This window comes from Phacochoerus africanus, chromosome 14 (assembly GCF_016906955.1).
Source record: "Phacochoerus africanus isolate WHEZ1 chromosome 14, ROS_Pafr_v1, whole genome shotgun sequence".
NCBI classification, from domain to species: Eukaryota; Metazoa; Chordata; class Mammalia; order Artiodactyla; family Suidae; genus Phacochoerus; species Phacochoerus africanus.
This window is the reverse complement of record NC_062557.1, coordinates 19740525-19761413: the sequence shown is the minus strand read 5'-3', so window position 1 is coordinate 19761413 and position 20889 is coordinate 19740525. Positions and strand designations below refer to the sequence as shown.

General features: G+C 47.2%; 1 long non-coding RNA gene across 1 annotated transcript; it reads right to left on the bottom strand.

The window, feature by feature from the left end:
* Positions 1-6795: 6795 nt before the first annotated feature.
* On the bottom strand, positions 6796-16772 carry LOC125115040 (uncharacterized). The gene is made up of 2 exons (XR_007131967.1): positions 16658-16772; positions 6796-6926 (listed from the first exon to the last, which is right to left on the bottom strand). It is a non-coding gene; the product is annotated as an uncharacterized LOC125115040 (long non-coding RNA).
* Positions 16773-20889: the final 4117 nt, after the last annotated feature.

Below are 20889 nucleotides of genomic sequence, written 5' to 3'. Positions count from 1 at the left end.
AATGCCAGGTCCTTAACTCACTGAGTGAGGCCAGGGATTGAACCCACATCCTCGTGGAGGCTATGTTGGGTTCTTAACCCACTGAACCACAACGAGAACTTCCTGCATGTTTCTTGATTTAGGATCATTTCTGCTGAAATAGTAACTCCTGGCCAGCAATGATAGGCATATACAGCAAATATGTGCAGATGATTTGGGCTAAAATCAATTCTGCACCAAAGTCTGGGCCTGGACTTTATTTTATTTGGGGAGAACAAAATATTAGCTGGTTCTGCTTTTGTACATTTCAGTTAGAAGGGAAGTACTGAGGAGTTCCCGTCATGGCTCAGTGGTTAACGAATCCGACTACCCAACCATGAGGTTGCAGGTTTGATCCCTGGCCTTGCTCAGTGGGTTAAGGATCTGGCATTGCCGTGAGCTGTGGTGTAGGCCACGGACGCGGCTTGGATCCCACATTGCTGTGGCTCTGGCGTAGGTCGGCAGCAAGGCAGCAACAGCTCCGATTAGACCCCTAGCCTGGAGGCCGAGGGAGCGGCCCTAGAAAAGACAAAAAAAAAAAAAAAAGAAGGGAAGTGCTGAAACAAAATTCCGTTAATGCTCCAGGGTAGATCGTGTCTGGTCAACAGAGATTTTATTGTACATTTGGATTATGCTTTGATATTACACAACTTTGAATTACTAATAGCAGGTGGCATACACTATGACATTTATTCCATTATCACACGTATCATACTGTGTGCCAGGTACTATCCTGAGCTGTTTACATTCATTAACTCATTTCATCCTCACAACAATCCTATGTAAGTACTTTGATTGTCTCCATTCCACAGATGAGAAAACTGAGGCTCAGACAACTTAAGTAACTTGTCCAAGATGATGGAGCTAGGAGATGACAGGATCAAAATTTGAATCCAGGAGTTCCCGTCATGGCTCAGTAGTAACCAACCGGACCAATATCCATGAGGATGCGGATTCGATCTCTGGCCTTGGTCCTTGGGTTAAGGATCCTGCGTTGCTGTGGCTGTGGCTGTGGCGTAGGCTGGCGGCTGCAGCTTCAATTCAACTCCTCGCCTGGGAACTTCCATATGTAGCATATTTGGCCCTAAAAAAAAGTAAAAAACCCCAAAAAACAACAACAAAAAAGAATCCAGTCTCCAGAGCCTACATTATCCTTGGCCCATGGTGACTAATTCTCCTGGTTTGCCTGGGACTTTTTGGATTTGGCACCCCAAATCCCCACATCCTGGGAGCTCTTTCAGTCCCAGGCAACCCAGGATGGCTGGTCGCCTTGCTTCTGCCTCTCAAGAACAGTTTTCCAAGGTCAGCTATTTTTAAGTAGAGCCGTAATTACATCTAGCTTGTGTACCTTTCAGTTCACTGATCGGTAATAAGATAGCGTGGTTGTGAAAATGACCTTGCTGGGCTCTTGCTGTTAAAGTGGGTAATATATGGAGAAAATCTGTGGAGAGGACAAAAACAGGAGCCAAGGAAAATATTTCCAGATCAACGATAAATAATGACTGAGAGAAAATGGGGAGGGCAAAGAGCTGGCTGTGGCTGAAACCAGGACACAGACAGAAATACATGAAATAATGAAGGTGATGATGGCGTCTCCTATGTGACTTGGCCAGATAATTGGATGTTAATTGGCCAGACAATTGGTGGTGTTTCTGTAACACCGGTTGACGGCCTCGTGCCAGGTTCGGTGCTAATCATTTTAGCGCGGTTAACTCATTCAGTCCTAAAGATGGACAGCCGTGTGAGCTGGGCACTCTGTTATTCCATTTCACAGAGACGAAATTGAGGCCCAAAGAAGTGACATCGGGAGCAAAGGAAGCTGCAGAGGAAGCAGCTGGTTTCTGGGCGAGAAAGAGGGTGTGGATCCAGGCGTGTTCTTGGCTCAAAAGATTTTTCAAGGTGTTCCCTTGTGGTGTGTTAAGGATCCAGCAATGTCACTGCAGTGATTTGGGGCACTGCTGTGGCACGGGTTCAATCCCTGGCCTGGGAACTTTCATGTACCTCGAGCACAGCCCAAAAAAAAAAAAAAAAAATCCTACTTGGAATTTTCCCAGAATCTCTGAGGACAGAGCATTTTTTCCAGACCTGCAGTTTGCTCAGATTCAAACTGGAAGTCAGGGTAAGGACTGAGTGCCAGCCTGTCCCTTTCACTCACCAGATACTTCCCTGCAATCAGTGAACTTATACGTGCAGAACCTGCCACACGTCTGTGGTTTTTCTGAGTGGGCCAGAGTCAGGCGGCTCCTATGTGACTTGGCCAGAGAACTGGATGTGAATGAGTGACTGATGAGAACACATGGAGACAAATCCCTTTAGGAGGTCCCATGTGCTGCAGGAGAAGCTGCTGGGCCACTTTGGAAAGGCCACTGCTTTATTTTATCCATAAATAAAATGATGCATTAGCTGTCAACCCTAAGGGCTTGCAGTTAATTTTTTTTTATTTTTGCTTTTTGAGCCTCACCCGTGGCATATGGAAATTCCTGGACTAGGGGGAGAATCAGACCTACAGCTGCCAGCCTACGTCACAGGCGAGGCAACACGGGATCCAAACCTCGTCTGTGACCTACACCACAGCTCGCCGCAATGCTGGATCCCCGAACCCACACCCTCATAGATATTAGTCGGACTTGTTTCTGCTGCGCCACAACGGAAACTCCTGCAATTCATTTTCACTCGTCCTCGTCCTTTACAAGAAGTTTACAAATGGCTCCCTTCCTGGTGTCCTACAAAAAAACCTTTCCTTTTAAAATAGTACTCTGTTAATAGAAAAGATCTCTTTAGAGATGGGTAATACATGAAGGACATTTTTTGTTCTGATGAGGGAGCAGCCCTCATTTGCCAAAATCTCGTGGCTGCCTTTGATTCTGCTTTCAGGTGGAATGCATTAACCAAAGGAGCAAGGTGTTTGTTTGGTTTCATCTTCTCGTTACAATATGCTTAAAAAAAAAAAAATCCTGATTTAATGGATATACAAAGTGTGATTCAGTCCATGAGACCGAGTGGAAGGGTAGCTTGTCTGTATGCACATTCTTTTTTTTTTTTTTTGAATTGTCATAAAATGGACATAAATAAGATTTGCCAGTTCAGTGGCAGTAAGCACATTCACACTGTAGGACATCCATTACCTCCATTCATCCGCAGAACTCTTTCATCTAACAAACCTGAAACTCTGTGTCCATTAAACGATAACTCCGCAGTGGAGCCCCCCGCCTTCCTTTTGCTAGTATGTGCTAAGATGGTCAGAAGAAGCACCTAAAACGTGGATTCGTCTCTCCTTGATTGATCCAGCTTTCCATCATCGCTGTTTCTAGGAAGAAATGATTCTATAACCACACAAATCATCTGCCTCTAATTGGGGTCAGATGATTAAATATCCCTCCTTTACAACGCTGAGCAGGGAAGGGGCTTTGGACTCAGTTTGCAAGGGCTTATCAGGTTCAGGGGCAAGCTCACTGGGTAATTAGTGGAACAGATAACAGTCAGATGGGACAGATGCTGGGCTGACATTATTTTGAAGAATTTCGGGAATAGAATTTTCAAAAAAGTTTTAAAAATATTTACAGATAATAGGTGCTCTATTATAAAAATTTTAAGCCATATGGAAGGATTTAAAGAGCAAATTAATTGTTCCTCCTTAGTTCTCTCTCACGTTTCTAGAAGTGCTTCTTTCTGGATTAAATAGGTAGAAAACCACATGTTTTCAAGTATTCCATCTGTATAATCTATTCTCTTAATTTTTTTCTGGTCCCCCAACATATGTTTATTATATAATTTATTCTTTAAAAAAAGAACAATGGAATATTATTGTTCCTGTCACTCTGCCACTTCACCACTGCCATATGTTCCCCATATGGGTGTGCCATGACTCATTTTGTCATTTCTCTGATGATAGGCATGAGGCTTGATTTTAGTTTTTTACTCAGCAGTGCAGCCACGCACATTCTCATGCATTTGGACATATGGTTTGTGTCCTTATGTGCACTTGTCTATAGGATAAATTCCTTGAAACAAGATGTGAAAATTGGATGGCTATGGCCAACTACTGAAAGATAAAAACTTAAGAAAACTGTTGACTTCTTGAGAAGCCTGGTCAGGCTCTTGTAACTCTATAAAGCTGAAGGAATGCCCATCTAGTAAGTAAGTCAGAACCATCCAGCTAAGGAAGGTGGCATGTGGTTTTGGCACTTGCATAGTTTCAGGCTAGGGAACTCCTTCTCTCTTTCCTTTTCTTTCTTTCTTTCTTTCTTTCTTTCTTTCTTTCTTTCTTTCTTTCTTTCTTTCTTTCTTTCTTTCTTTCTTTCTTTCGCTCGCTCTCTCTCTCTCGCTCTCTCTCTCTCTTTCTTTTGTGGTGGTGGTGGTGGGGCTGCACCTGCAGCATATGGAAGTTCCCAGGCTAGAGCTCAAATCAGAACTGCCAGGGAGTTCCCGTCGTGGCGCAGTGGTTAACGAATCCGACTAGGAACCATGAGGTTGCGGGTTCGGTCCCTGCCCTTGCTCAGTGGGTTAACGATCCGGCGTTGCCGTGAGCTGTGGTGTAGGTTGCAGACGCGGCTCGGATCCTGCGTTGCTGTGGCTCTGGCGTAGGCCGGTGGCTACAGCTCCGATTCAACCCCTAGCCTGGGAACCTCCATATGCCGCGGGAGCGGCCCAAGAAATAGCAACAACAACAACAACAACAACAACAAAAAAGACAAAAGACAAAAAAAAAGAACTGCCAGCCTATGCCACAGCCATAGCAACACCAGATCCAAGCCCAATCTGCTACCCACACTGCAACTTGTGGCAATGCTGGATCCTTAACCCACTTCACAAGGCCTGGGAAGGAACCCGCATGCTCATGGACACTGTGCTGGGTTCCTTAACCCACTGATCCACAATGGGAACTCCCATCCTCATTTTAAGTGGTCATTTTAGCTTTCTGTTTTCCGAGTCAGTCTCTTGATGACTTTGGTGAATATCAATACATTCTCTGGAGAACCCTCACCAGTCTAGGGACCAATGAAATTTATAATTTATCTTCTTCACTTGAGGTTTGAGACGATCAGCCAAAGGGTAGCTGTATTGCGGATGCATTTAGCCTCTTCTGCTCAGTTGCTTGGCTGGGTTGCTGGCTTGAATGACCAAATGCTCGGAGCTACCCTAACACCTGGGATAAGTCTAAGGTCTCATTTTCCCCAAAGCCCAAGGGGATCCTAGGTTGATCTTGGCTGGCCTGGAAGAGTCAGATCATCTTCCCATGGGGCTTATTCTCTTTATTTCCTTTCGATTGGGTCTGGTTGGGATCTAGCCAGAAAATCTGATTGTCCAAGGCAGATCAGAGTTAGAGATTCGAGCAAAGCTGATTCTGTCTGTCCAAGGAATTGAAGCATCCGTCACGTGCCTGGGAAGCCAGTAACAGTGCCTCCCAGGGGGCTCAGGAAGAGCTTCTGCAACTTCAGCTGGAGGAGATTCCCCAAGTGACAGCAACACCTCTGCCCTCACTTAAATCTGGATCTAATTTCTGCATGTGGTTTCTGAACTGGTATTCTTCTGATGACAAGAGAATAAAGCAATGACAGGCCTCCATCATCTTCATGTGCTTAATGGGAGAAATCACGTTTCCTGCTGCCGGGATTGTCTACTAATAGAAGGGCAAGGTTTTCGCCTCCACAGGACCTGGGCAATGAAATGTCCTCCTGTCTCCTTGAATTAGCTTCACATGCCTTAAGGGTAGCAAAGGGGGATCGGGGCTGCATGTCTGATCCATAAATCATTCGCTAGCTCCTGCGGTAAATTTTTTTTTTCTTGAGTATTTGTTTCATGCTCAAGGTACAGATTTCCTTCTTTTTTTCTTTTTAGGGCCACACCTGCGGCATTTGGAAGTTCCCAGGCTAGGGGTTCAATCAGAGCTGCAGCTGCCGGCCTACACCACAGCCACAGAAACACCAGATCCAAGCCGCATCTGTACCTATGCTGCAGTCTGCAGCAATGCCATATCCTTAACCCACTGGCGCCAAGTACAGAACCTGAATCCTCGGGTTCTTAGCCCGCTGAGCCACAACAGGAAATCTAAGGCACTGATTTCTTGAGTAGCAAGTCCTCTCAATTTGAGAGGGTCTAATTGCCTCTAGGGCCAGTAAGCACTGACTTAAGAACTTTCTGCACTGCTGGTAGGCCTCTCTCATGCAGTGGGGATTCAAGGTCTCTTGGAACTTGCAATACACGCCTTCCTGATGGCGTTAGACATACTGACAGGTATAGATAAAGCATCATGCAGTGTACTGCAGAGCGAGACAACCCAAGTTCTGCCCTGGAGGAGTCACTTCATGCTTCTAAGCCACATCTATTTATTCCTCAAATGGTCACTGAGCATCGGTAACGCATGGAATAAATGAATGAACTTATGGAGTTCCCTTGTTGGCCTCGTGATTAAGGATGCAGCGTTGTCACTGCTGTGGCTTGGGTGACTGTTGTGGCGAGGGTTCAGTCCCTGGCCTGGGAACTTCTGCATGATGCAGGCTTGGCGCACCCCCCAGAAAAAAAGGAGTTCCTGTGTGGCTCTGTGGTTTAAGAACCTGACTAGCAGCCATGAGGATTCAGGTTTGATCCCTGGCCTTGCTCAGGAAGTTAAGGATCCGGTGTTGCCACAAGCTGCCGTGTAGGTCCAAGATGCAGCTCGGATCTGGCGTTGCTGTGGCTGTGGTGTAGGCCAGCAGCAGCGGCTCTGGTTTGACCCTTAGCCTGGGAACTTCCATATGCCGTAGGTGTGGCTTTAAGAAGAAAAAAAAAAGAGAGAGAGGGAGAGAGAATGAATTTATTAAGGGCCCACCATGCCCCAGGTACTGTGGTAGGTTTCTTCCCTCAGGTCTCTTCTCTGTAAAGTGTAGGTACCACTGTCCAGCTCTCTAGCCTCCAGGGATGCGGTGGAACTGAAACAAGAGAAGGCGTGGGAATGCACTTGGAACCAGCAGCAAACCGTATAACCCTGCAGAAGCCTGTTACCTTTGCCTTTATTTCAGATTTTCCACTTCCTCTGTTTTCCCTTCCCCTCCTTCCAAGTCTGTACGAGTTTGTCTGGGTGTGGCTTCACGGGGCTGATTATTCACCGGCCACCCAAGTCCAGTGTAGACACATAGCTGGGAGTGTAGCATTTCCTTCCGAACCCATGCCCTGAGGCACACGTGTCATCTTGAAATCTACATCTGTGGGAACACTAGCTTCCCACACACTGTGGGAGATGGAGGCTGAATAGGTGTGTGAATCACGTGAAATTGAAGGGCTGAGCTCCGTGCCTCTGTGCTGTTTGTTCCCACATTGCCAGAGACCAGATCTGAGCCATCGGGTGAACTTGATCTTCAGCAAAAAGAGCATGGGCTTAGGAGTCAGACCCTCCAATCCAGACATCTGCTCTGCCAGTTACTAATTGTATAGACGACTTGACCCAGCTTAGGCAAAAAGGAGGATTTAGGGGAAGGATCCCAGCGCATCTAGAATCAGGGATAATGGAAGGCAGGTATTTAAATGCCTCCAGGACACGCTTTCCTCTCTGGATTTTTTTTTTCCTCCCTCTGTTAGCTTTATTCTTTCAGTTCAGCTTTTCCCCCAGAGAGGGGATCATGGCTTCTGGTAGCTCTTGTGTCTCATGGATCATAACTTTACCATTACAGAAGGCCTGGTCTCTTCTCTCAATTCCAGTGTCAAAAATTCTGGAGAAGGGGGTTCCCACTGTGGTGCAGTGGGTTAAGGATCAGGCATTGCTGTAGCTGTTGCATAGGCTGCAGCTGCAGTTTGGATTCAATCCCTGGCTCAGGAACTTCCATATGCCATGGCTATGGCAAAAATAAATAAATAAATAAATACAAATAAAAAATAAATAATTCTGGGAGTTCCCGCTGTGGCTCATCTGGTTAAGAACTTGACATTGTCTCTGTGAGGATGTGGGTTCCATCCCTGGCCTCGCTCAGTAGGTTAAGGATCCAGCATTATCCCAAGCTGCAGCATAGCTTGTAGATGCGGCTCTGATCTGGTGTTGCTGTGGCTGTGGCATAGGCCTCAGCTGCAGCTCAGATGTGACCCCTAGCCTGAGAATTTCCCTATGCTGTGGGTTGGGCCCTAAAAAGAAAAAAAAAATTCCGGAGAAGAAGTCAGATTGGCCTGGCTTGGGTCACATGTCTGGTCCTAGACGAATCAACTTTGGCAAGGGGGGGTCTTGTAGCGGGGACAAAACCAATCCCAGAGACTGGGAAATTCACTGTGAGTCTGATACCGTTTTATACCGTTGCTTCATCTCGCTCAGCCTCGGTTTTCTAATATGGAAATAAGACCTATAATACTGTCCAGTGCCACAATGGACACCTTCTCTTGCCCTTAGATTTAGCTAGTAGTAGAGGCTGAAAAATAATGTGGCAAACTAGAAAACCTCTAATATATTAATATGAAGAAATTTAGGATAAATCAACTATACTTTAATAAAATTTAAAAAAATTGGTGACATGCAGTATTTACTTTCACAAGTCACAAGTATGTAAAGCAGGAGTTCCTGTCGTGGTGCATTGGAAATGAATTCGACTTGGAACCATGAGGTTGAGGGTTCGATCCCTGGCCTCACTCAGCAGGTTAAGGATCTGGCGTTGCCATCGGATCTGGCATTGCTGTGGCTGTGGGGTAGGCCGGCAGCTACAGCTCCGATTGGACCCCTAGCCTGGGAACCTTCATATGCCGCCAGTGCGGCCCTATAAAGACAAAAAGCCAAAAAAAAAAAAAAAAAAGGATCAGGGTTGCTGTGAGCTGTGGTGTAGGTTGCAGATGCACTCAGATCTGCGTTGCTGTAGCTGTAGCTCTGATGTGACCCCTAGCCATATGCTGCAGGTGTGGCCCTAAAAAGCAAAAAGCAAAAAACCAATACCTTTAAAAGTGGTCAATGAAACTGTGCGACTATTTTAAAAAAATGCAAACTGATCCAAAGAGTATTGTTACAGAACTGACATAAAAGACAACACTAGTGTAGACACAGGAGAACATTGACTGTGAGATCAATCTCTCTTTTTGTCTTTCTTTCTTCTTCAGCCACACCCACAGAATGTGAAAGTTCCTGGGCCAAGGATCAAATTCGAGCCACCTCAGAGAAAACGCTGGATTCTTAACTCACTGCACCACAGTGGGAAGCCCCAAATCTTTCTATTTTATGTCAACCAGATTTAAAGCTAATAAAGGGAAAGGTAAAATGTAGAAAGTTACAAGGAAGAGGGTTTTTTTTTTTCTAATATAAATCACAAATTTTAAACTGTAATAAGCAAATATGTTAACGTATGTCATTATACATGCACCTTATGTAAGAGTGTGTGCAATTAATCAGTCTGCTTTTTATATTTACGGAAATAGCTGACTGACACCCACAGAGCATGTTTCCCTGTGCTCTGGAGAAAGAAAAGTCTCCTGTGAGCAGGCATGATAGTTTCTGCTCCCTGTTGGGGAATTCCCATCGTGGCTCAGCAGAAATGAATCTGACTAGCATCCATGAGGATGCGGATTCCATCCCTGGCCTCTCTCAGAGGGTTAAGGATCCGGTGTGGCCATGAGCTGTGGTGTAGCTTGCAGATAATGCTCAGATCCCGTGTTGTGATGGCTGTGGCGTAGGCCGGCAGCTACCGCTCTGATTCAACCCCTAGCCTGGGAACCTCTATATGCCATGGGTTGCAGCCCTAAAAAGACAAAAAAATAAACAAAACCACCACAAAAAAACCCGGTTGGAATTTACAGGTAGCTGTGAATGACTAGGCCAGATCAAGGCAATTGGGGGCAATATGGTTCTTAGAAAGAGTTGCTGCCTATAGTTCACGGCGCCTATAAACCACCCCTGCTCAAATGTGCTTCTGAAAAGCAGCAGAAATTGGAGGCCCCATCATTTGAGGCCTGGCCAAATGGCCCTGCTGTCTCTCTACCCACTTCCCTGTGTCTTGCAGTTTCTACCCACCTCCTGGGGTGGTGGCGTTAATGATTAAAGTATTTAGCCATGTGCCTAAGTAAGTACTCAGCACACACTGATTTGCTTTCTTTTTCCTACAGCTCAAAAAAAAAAAAATCTTAAAAAAGTAATCGTGACTATATAAACAAGGTTGGTTATAGATATTCATTGTAAGAGCAGGCCACATGGCTCAAATATTGACCGCAAGAATCCTCTGATCTGTTTAAACTTGGCCAAGAGGATCCCTCAGTGATTCTCAAGTTGGTTTGAGCAAGTTGAATTTGAAAAATAGTTCAGTATTCTAAATGCTTCCTGGCCTATAAGGCATCAGGCAGGCTAGAGTGTGTTTGGATGAAGATTCACATTTAGTCCATGAAACTATATAAAATGCTTATATTTTATCTTGTATTACCCAGCACACGGATATAATTATACTGCATGCTATGCCAAAGGCTCAGAATAGCAGAACACTTTACTTAAATTGCAGTTTAGAATTTCTCAAATCACTGCCTTTTCCTAAGAAGCCCTTATCCTCATGACATTGTCAGCCCAATTTAAAAAAAAAAAAAATGGCAGGAAATCTAGTTTATCATTTGAATGTACAGCCCCCATCATACAGCAGAACATCTGTAACTTGCCCTGTGGCTTTGGGCAAACCACTTGATCTCTTCAATTGGACAAACATTTTCGTGCCTACCACGTGCAAGGCTGTGTGCTGGGCTTCTGTGGGATGACTCAGACAGACATGCCTTTGGAAAGGGCAGGCCGGGTAGGGACTTTCAGTAGAAAGAAGTACAGAGTCCGCCATGGTTCTAGAAGCCCACTGAGTATTTAGGTTGGGAGTGGGGGTGGTGACTAGCAAGTGGTTTGGTTTGGCGGAAGCATATGGGGTGTGGAGGGGAACCTAAGGTTGGTGGGGTGCTATTAATTGGATGGAGGGCTCATCGGGGAGGCAGGCATTGCAGACGTGGAGCCTGGACGACTTGGAGAACAGGATGACTTTTAAGCAGCATTAGGGGAAACGGCAGGAAGGGCGAGGGTGGGGAAGAGCATGATTTTGATTTTAAATATACGAAGCTTGACATCCTAGTTGGTTATCCAGCAGGAGCGTCCAACAGGTAAGGGAAACATGGGGTTAGAGTCTGAGAATTGCAGGGCCTGGAGATTGAGATCTGAGGGTTGCCAGAAATGATAGTTGCATTTGATTGGATGTGTATTGATTGGGATGTGGGCTCAGCTGATATAACAGTGACACCCAAACATGGTAGTTTAAGTCAGACAGAAGGGGAGTTCCCGTTGTGACTCAGGGGTAAGGAAGCCGATTAGTTAGTATCCATGAGGATGTGGGTTTGATCCCTGGCCCTGTTGTGAGCTGTGGTGTAGGCGGGCAGCTGCAGCTCTGATTAGACCCCTAGCCTGGGAACTTCTATATGCCGGTATAGAAGAGGGTGTTGCCCTAAACACACACACACACACACACACACACACACACACACACACACACACACAATCAGACAGAATTGTATTTCTTCCTCTCTCACATAATAATTTAAGAGTGACTGAGTTTCCTTTATGGCTCAGTGGGTTAAGAACCCAGCATAGTGTCCATGGAGTTATGGGTTTGATTCCTGGCCTCACTCAGTGGGTTAAGGATCCGGCATTGCTGTGGCTCTGGCTTAGACCAGCAGCTGCAGCTCTGATTCGACTCTTGGACCAGGAACTTCTATACAGGGGTGCGGCGGTAAAAAGAAAAAAAAAAAAAAGAACAGAGTTAGCAGTCTGGGGCTGGTATGGTGGCTCTGGGAGGTTAGACACTTAGGATCCTTCTACTTTTTTGCTCTGCCACCCCCAGGGTCATGACTTTGTTCACAGGGTCCAAGATGATGCAACACTATCACATCTGTACTTGCAGGAGAGAAGGGAGGAGAACTGGAAAACGACATGACCCGAAGGTACTGCGGGACCAGAACCCCAGTCTTTGGCTGGACGTGTGGCTGCCCACGATAAAGGTTACATTTCTTCCTTGTAGATGAGTAACCAATTAGAGGTGAGCCAGAGACATGTGTCTAGGTCCAGACTATAAACATGTTTTGAGTATCAATATGTCCTTGCATGACGAGTCAGGGAGGGCACTGTTGCGAAAGCCAAATTAAAGAGAGTCTTCTGAAGGAGGGGTTTCACCATGTCGCCAACATGTCAAGGAGGAAGAAAACTAAAGACATTAGGGCAGTGGCCCTCGACCAGGGTTGGTTTTGCCCCTCAGGGGGCACTGGGCAATCAATCTCTGGAGACACTTTTGGTTGTCACCACTGGGGGCAGAGGATGCTGTTGGCCTCTGGTAGGTAGAGGCCAGGGATGCTGCCAAGCAATCTGCAGTGCATAGGAAAGCCCCACCACCAGCAACGAATGATCCCTGCCAGAAAGGCCAGCAGTCCTGGGGTTGGGAAACCCTGCATTAGAGGATTAGGGCAGTGAGTCCCAAACTTTGCTACACACTAGAATCATTTGAGAAGCATTTAAAAATCCTGATGCCCAGGCCATACCCAGACCAATGAACTCAGAGTATCTCAGAGTGAAACCCAGACATCAGGTTTTTTTGCTTTGTTTTGCTTTGTTTTGTTTTGCTTTTCAGGGCCCCACCTGCGGCATATAGAAGTTCCCAGGCTAGGGGTCGAATGGGAGCTGCAGCTGCTGGCCTATGCCCCAGCCACAGCAACACCGGATCTGAGCCGAGTCTGCAACCTACGCCGTAGCTCACGGCAATACCGGATCCTTAACCCACTGAGTGAGGCCAAGGATCGAACCCTCATCCTCATGGAAATTAGTCAGGTTCGTAACCCACTGAGACACAGTGGGAACTCCCAGACATCAGTATTTTTAAACGATCCCGTAGGATTTCAACGTGTAGCAAAATTTGAGAACCACTGGCTTAGGATACAAACAGTAAGCTCTCTGAGAGGCGAGTGTCCACAATGACCGGCACAGAGCGGGTTCTCAGTACACGATCTGTTGAATGGATGAGGACATAAACGAGGAACGTCATGAGGGTGGGGGCAAATGTCAAAGGCTGGAGGGGTAAGCTGGAGAAGGGGGCAGGCGAGAGGAGGAAGAGGAGCAGAGAGCTTGGAGGAGAGTTTACTTTTCTCAGAACTCTGGCTGTATCGGGAAACAGAGAAGGGAAGTAGGTTGGGCAACAGCAGGTAGAAAAAACCGTTTCCTATTTTTAGGTTGGTGGGGACTTGAGGATGTTTTAGGAGGAAGGTAAGAAGCAAGGAGAGAGGAAGGGTAAGGGTGCTGGCGTTAAGAGGGGGGCCAAGGGGGAGGATGAGACGAAGAGCATGGCGGAGGCATGAGCTTTGAGAAGGAGAAGGAATATGTTCCTAGAGAGAGAAAGAAACATCAGGTCGAAGCACGGACTGATTCTGCGACGGGGGTGAGGCCAGGGATGGGAGGGAAGCCTTGAATGGCCTCGAATGACCCCCATCCTCCTTGTAAGCAGGAGGTGAAGTCTCCTGAGAATGATTGTGGCGGGAGTGGGCTTGAGACTTCAGGAGATTAGAGACATCTTGAGTCACACGGAATGCAAAACCACTGTCCAGAAGAGCGAAAGCGGGGGCCCCAGACGAGGCTCAAGATTTTGAATTTATACTGGGTCAGACCCATGTATCCTGGGGACTTGCGCCAGCAGTGCCCAGCAGGGTGCGAGGGAAGACACAGAGCAAGAGGAGGTGCTTGGGACTGGACTATAGGGACAGGGAAGAACAAATTGGGGGGGGGGAATTCCTTGACCTACTTTTTTTTCTTTTTAGAGCCGACTGCACCCTCGGCACATGGAAGTTCCCAGGCTAGGCGCCGAATCATAGCTGCAGCTGCCGGCCTGTGCCACAGCCATAGCCACGTCAGATCCGAACTGCATCTTCCAGCTTGTGGCAGTGCCAGATCCTTAACCCACTGAGCGAGGCCAGGGATGGCATCCACATCCTCACGGACACTCTGTCGGGTTTTTAACCCGATGAGCCACAATGGGAACTGGTTCCCTGACAGGTGTGAGTATATTTCAAAAGGGTTGAGGGAATCTGAGGGAAATTCAAAGAATGCTGATAGACTGGAAGGAAGAGGATAGATGAAAGATTTAGAGATACCAGGAAATTTTTTTTTTTTTTGGTCTTTTTGCCTTTTCTAGGGCTGCTCCTGTGGCATATGGAGGTTCCCAGGCTAGGGGTCGAATCGGAGCTACAGCTGCTGGCCTACACCACAGCCACAGCAACATGGGATCCGAGCCACGTCTGCAACCTATACCACAGCTCACGGCAACGCCGGATGCTTAACCCACTGAGCACGGCCAGGGATTGAACCCGCAACCTCATGGTTCTTAGTCGGATTCGTTAACCACTGAGCCATGATGGGAACCCCGAGATACCAGGAAAATTAAACAGAGGTGCAGGGGTAGAAAGAATACATTGAGTTAGGAGTTTTCCTGGTGGCTCAGTGGGTTAAGAATCTGGTGTTGTCACTGCTGTGGCTTGGGTCACTGCTGTGGCCCGAACCTGCTCATGCTGTGGGTACAGACAAAAAAATTAAAAAAAAAGAATTAAAAAAGAATACACTGAATTAGAAAGAGAAATTTCACATATTCAGATCAGGGAACTAGAACCATTTCAATTAATGATGGAATAGATGTGTGGGCTTGATTACATTATCTCTTAAATCCCTTCCAACTCTAAAAGGGTTGAAGTAGAAGTAGTAGAAGTACTTTCATGAGAAGTGGAAGCAAGTGAATCTGCATTTAAATCCAGATATGCAAGGAGCTGACAGCAGGACCCCAGTCAATCCTTGCCACACGTGAAGCCCCATCTGATCCAAGTCCGTGGGAATAAAACAGGCCAGGGATTTCTACTGATGCTCAGTCAAGGGGATGATCAATCAGTATTGGATTTCTCTGTTTCTTTTTTTTATTAAAAAAAGTTTTTTTTGGTCTTTTTGGCTTTTCCAGGGCCGCTCCCGCGGCATATGGAGGTTCCCAGGCTAGGGGTTGAATTGGAGCTGCAGCTGCCGGACTGCGCCAGAGCCACAGCAACGCAGGATCTGAAGTGCGTCTGCAACCTACACCACAGTTCACGGCAACGCCAGATCCTTAACCCACTGAGCAAGGCCAGGGATCGAACCTGCAACCTCATGGTTCCTAGTCGGATTCGTTAACCACTGCGCCACGATGGGAACTCCGGATTTCTCTGTTTCTTTTAAAATTTTCTGTATGAGTTCTACTCACACCATGGATTGAGAGTGGGCTGTGAGGGTGAGGGAAGGTCTTTCTGGGTTATGTAAAAGTAAATACATGGCTAAGAAGAAGAAAGGTCTTTGTCCCACACATGCCCATGTGGTAAAGGTTTTTGTTTTTGTTTTGTCTTTCTGCTATTTCTTGGGCTGCTCAAATCGGAGCTGTAACCTACGCTAGAGCCATAGCAACATGGGATCGGAAGTGCATCTGCAGCCGCATCGTTAACCCACTGAGCAAGGGCAGGGACCGAACCCGCAACCTCATGGTTCCTAGTCGGATTCGTTAACCACTGCGCCACGACGGGAGCTCCCCATGTGGTAAAGGTTTATCCTCACTTCCCTCTTTCCTTCCCCCTCCCACCCCCGCCCCCATTCCACGCCAGCCAGCTTGCAACAGAGGATGGTAAGATGCTGATGTGTGGAACAAATGACTTTGTTCGAAAGGTGAACCCACCGGCTGGCGTTTATGCGAGGAGTCAGACCAGGGGCCCTCTCGGAAGGCAGAGGGGACGATGGTCAGGGTTTGCGATGTTACCGAACCGGGCGGGGGAGCCCAGACCCCCGAACTCTCTTTCTGCGCGACTCTGAAAGCAGGAGCTCGGCCGCCCGATTGCCCCAATGTGCTGGTTCTACGGGGAGGGGGGGCTCGGCTGGGTGGAGTGAACGCTAGAAGGAGATGCATTCATTTTTAGTTACCTCACCAGATTGCTGATTTTCACTCTGGAGGCATCAATCACCATGATGACTATAATCCCAAGGCGGAGAGGCGCTATTTTGGCAGCAAGGCGGCCGCTCTTGCGACCACCAAAGCCCTTTGGAGGCTCAGGAAAGCCTGGGGAGCGGTCCCACATGGGCCGAGCTGTGGGCACCCTCGGATATGGCATGGAGGGCGCCCTGGGAATGCATCCTCCTTCTCTTGGGTGAAGAAATGGCGTTTGCGGAGGAGCAGTCTCTTTGGAGTTTGGCAAGTGAGCACATTAACACAGACCTTTGGCCCTGGGCTAAGGAGACAGCTGTGGACGTGCCTGGCTTACAAAGAGGACGCCAGCTCCTCCTCGCTTTCTTCCTATCCACACGCTTCTTGGTTTGCCTTGTTATTTTTTTTGTTTTTTTTGTTTTGTTTTGTTTTGGTTTTTTTTGCATCTCTCCCGAGGAAAGCCTTACGTGTTCCTTAAAAATGGACCTCAAACAGAAAGCAGAGGTCACAAAAATTCCCTGCTCCCAGAAGTGGGGGCTAGGTAGAGAAAAAAGTGTAACTTGTGTAACTTGTCCCTTTGTCACGTAGACTTGGAATACTGATTTTTAAAACTTTGGAAAGAAAACCAGCCTAAATTAAGTCTACAAAACATCCACACGATCTCGAAGCAGCGTCACTTAAAGGATGATTAACTCATAAATAAATATGTGAAATTTTCTTACCATTCCCACAGAGGGTGAGGAGGTAGCGATGGGGGAATACATTTTCCGAACAAGCTCACATCTTAAGGGTGGCAGGGTGTCTGGTTTTTTCTTTTTTCCTGACATCTTTAAGACAGCCCTTAAAGTGAGAGAGAAGGAGGAAATTTCACTGTGACGAAAGAGAAAAAAGCCTGGAGTTCCCGTCGTGGCGCAGCAGAAATGAATCTGACTAGGAACCATGAGGCTTTGGGTTCGATCCCTGGCCTTGCTCAATGCGTTAAGGATCTGGCATTGCTGTGGCTGTGGTGCAGGCTGGTAGCTGTAGCTCCAATTAGGTTCCTAGCCTGGGACCCTACATATGCCACAAGTGCGGCCCTAAAAACCAAAGAGAAAAAGCCTGTGAAAAAGGAATGTTTTTTGCCTAATAGTATAAAACTTAGGAGAGGGAGTTCCCACTGTGGCACAGTGGGTTAAGGCTCTGGCGCTGCCACAGCTGTGGCGTTGGTTGCAGCTGTGGTTGGGATTTGATCCCTGGCCCAGGAACTTCCATATGCCTCGGGTTTGCTCCGTCAAAAACAAACAAACAAACAAACAAACCCACCCCCACTCAGGAGAATTAGAGTTCAAAGCATCCATTATTAACGATGGCAGTTTGATGACTTAGGACAGAGGGGAAATTTTAGGTCAGGGACATCGGGGGTGAAATTGAGGCTGTGCTTGGGCGTTGAAAGTGAAGGCAGGGAGTTCCCATCATGGCACAGTGGTTAACGAACCATGAGGTTGCGGGTTCGGTCCCTGCCCTTGCTCAGTGGGTTAACGATCCGGCGTTGCCGTGAGCTGTGGTGTAGGTTGCAGACTCGGCTCGGATCCCGCGTTGCTGTGGCTCTGGCGTAGGCCGGTGGCTACAGCTCCGATTCGACCCCTAGCCTGGGAACCTCCATATGCCGTGGGAGCGGCCCGAGAAATAGCAACAACAACAACAACAAAAAAGACAAAAAGACAAAAAGACAAAAAAAAGTGAAGGCAGACAAATAATGGATTGCAACAGGAGGAACTGCCCTTCGAGATGGCCCTGGCCCCCCTCTGCCCCATTCCCTTCCCGCAACTGCCCTCAGCGGACAGGGAGCAGACCTGTTGTATTTTTTTGTCTTCCAGTCACCTGCCCTCATGTTTAGGCAGCAGAGAGATCAGAGTAATAAACACAGCTCTGCCACCAGCCCCGAGAGTGGCATTAAGAATATCCTAGCTCTTCCTTGATGGTTTTCCACTGCCCTTCTGACCCCTAGAGGGCCTTTCCAGGACCTCCCACACTGCCTGGGCACAAAGGAATCTTCAACACATGTTTGATACATGGATTCAAATTTGGAGAATTTGGGGGAAAAGTCAAGAGGGAAAGATGAGGGGTGTTTCACTCCTTTCCTCTCTCTGAGATCCTAGGATGAAGGGGTTCAGGCCGGTCTCGTCGACGTCTTTAGGCTGGTTCCCAGGCTCTCCAGCTGGGTCAGGGCCCCAGGGGAGCAGGGAAGTGGGCGCCATTTTTTCTGAAATCTCCCTGCATGAATAACATTAATGGTTGAGGAGTAGTTACATGCTTAGAAGCCATCATTCTGATTTTGCCTTCCAGAACAGAGGTCCCAGTTTCACCCCGGCAGAAAAAGTCAGAGCTGTCTTGGTTGCGGCAACGCCATTTTGTTTGGGTGACAGGAAGTCCTATGGTTTTTCTCACCAACTTCCCTGAGAATGCCAACTTTTAGCTACACACACTTAGGTTATTTCTGCCCCCCCCCTTCCATCCAATCTAGGGTTGCTGAGAGGTTCAGTACTTTCTTCTCTGCTTCCTACTTTCCCCCAACCTCCAAATTCTTATCCCAGTGCTAGCAGCTGGGACCAGTCTCTGGGACAGAGCAGAAATGATGTGGGCATTGTGGGCATGATTAGAGAAGCACATCAGTCTAGGAAGAGGCATACCAGCAAAGCCCTTTGTTACTACAGGAGGGTGGTGGGAAAGCATTTCTTAACCATCACGTGAGATGATAGTGATTAAGCACAGGCTCTCTCTCTCTCTGTATATATATATATATTTTGCTTTTGCTTTTTAGGGCCACACCCTTGGCATATGGAAGTTCCCAGGCTATGGGCTGAATCGGAGCTATAGCTGCCGGACGACATCACAGCCATAGCAACGCCAGATCTGAGCCATGTCTGTGACCTACACCCAGCTCACAGCAATGCCGGATCCTTAACCCACTGAGCAAGGCCAGGGATCGAACCTGTATCCTCATGGATCCTAGTCGGGTTCATTATTGCTGAGCCACTATGGGAACTCCTTTGTCTCAATATTTTAAATATTGTTTTGTGAAGGTAGATTATTTACTGGAAACTATCAATGGCTGGGTTAAAAGGACCCACAGAGAGGCTGTCCAAGGAAAGCAATATAATGATAATAAGCAATTAATTATATGTCATATAATATTAAAAATGTATCCAAAGGATATTTCGAATGTATTCACTTAAAAAACATTTTTTTAAATCAAGGTACACTTGAGGTACACTATTAAGCAAGTTTCAGGTGTACAACATAGTGATTCACCACTTTTTTTTTTCTTTTTGTGCCTGTACCTGCAGGACATGGAAGTTCCCAGGGCTAGGAGTACAACTGGGAGCTACAGCTGTGGGCCTACACCACAGCCACGTCAATGCGGGATCTGAGCTGCGCCTGCAAACTACACCGCAGCTCACGGCAACGCCAGATCCTTAACCCACTGAGCAAGGCCAGGGATCAAATCTGCATCCTCATGGATCCTAGTCGGCTTAGTTAACCGCTGAGCCACGAAGGGAACTCCCCCCAAACAGCTTTTAAAACAAAATAAACTCCCTGATTTTTCCTCTTCTAGTTAAACATTGAAGGAAAGCAGAACATAAATTATATAAAGTATACATTTATAAATATGTATATAATTTTTTTTTGGTCTTTTTGCCATTTCTTGGGCCGCTCCCGCGGCATATGGAGGTTCCCAGGCTAGGGGTCGAATCGGAGCTGTAGCCACCGGCCTACGCCAGAGCCACAGCAACGCGGGATCCGAGCCGCGTCTGCAACCTACACCACAGCTCACGGCAACGCCGGATCGTTAACCCACTGAGCAAGGGCAGGGATCGAACCCGCAACCTCATGGTTCCTAGTCGGATTCGTTAACCATTGCGCCACGACCAGAACTCCTATGTGTATATATATATATATTTAAAGGTAAAGAAGAACAGAGAAAGAAGTCAATGGGAGAAGCTCTTGGTATTCTAATTCTAAGCTGGCAGGTTGAGCTCCCTAAATCAAGTGCAAGATATTCTGTTCAGTTCCTGGGGAGAAGGAGTAAGAGAAAGGGAAGTGGGAAGAGTGCAGAGAGTACAGTACTGATTTCTTAGGAACCTGGAAACATGGAGTCTTTGGAAGCAGTGAGAGCTGCTGCTCCGGGGTTGTCTCCCTCTGCCATCCTTTAGTCCATGGTGAGATGTTGGAGGAACAGAGCTCAAAGGTGCAGCAGCCTAAGGCAGCCTGAAGCTACAGGCAAAAGGGTCTGATTTCCTCCCCTCTGACCGGAGGGCCACTCAATTTGGAGTACCTCCGTTTCCTTATTCATCACACAGAGCGGTGCGATGTGGGGAAAAAACCCTCACCTCACCGTAGGGCTGCAATAAAGCAAAAGGGGACCTGAAGCGGAAGACTTGGGAGACCTGAGCTTAGGACTGGGATTCACAGCACAGTTGCTATTTGGGGGATTAAAAGTGGTTGTCACAAGAGGAGCCAGGTGACTCTCTGGGGTCTCAGGCCAAGGAGGTCTGTGCTATACGGACTCACTTTATGGTGACCACTGACTCTGTTTTGGGATTCCAGCAACTGCCATTTGCAGTGTGTTTACTGTATGTCAGGCTCCTTGCATAGTTATCTCATTTGGTCATCACCTAAACCTAGTTAGAGCAACATTATTCCAGTTTCCAGATGAGAAAACTCAGACCTGAGAGATTAATCCGCCCAAGGTCACAGCTAGATAGTGGAGTTATCGGTTTCTTCGTATGTAACATGAATTAATGACAGAACTTAAACTCCGTCGCCTGCTGGTTTGTTAGAGGCCCTTGAGATAGTCACGACCCAAGCAGAAGCAAAACCCCAGCAAGACAGAGCCCCATTGTAAAGCGAATCTTGCCTTTTCCAAACTTCGAATTTTTTCAAGGCTTCAAAGGCGCAGACACGGCGGCAGGGG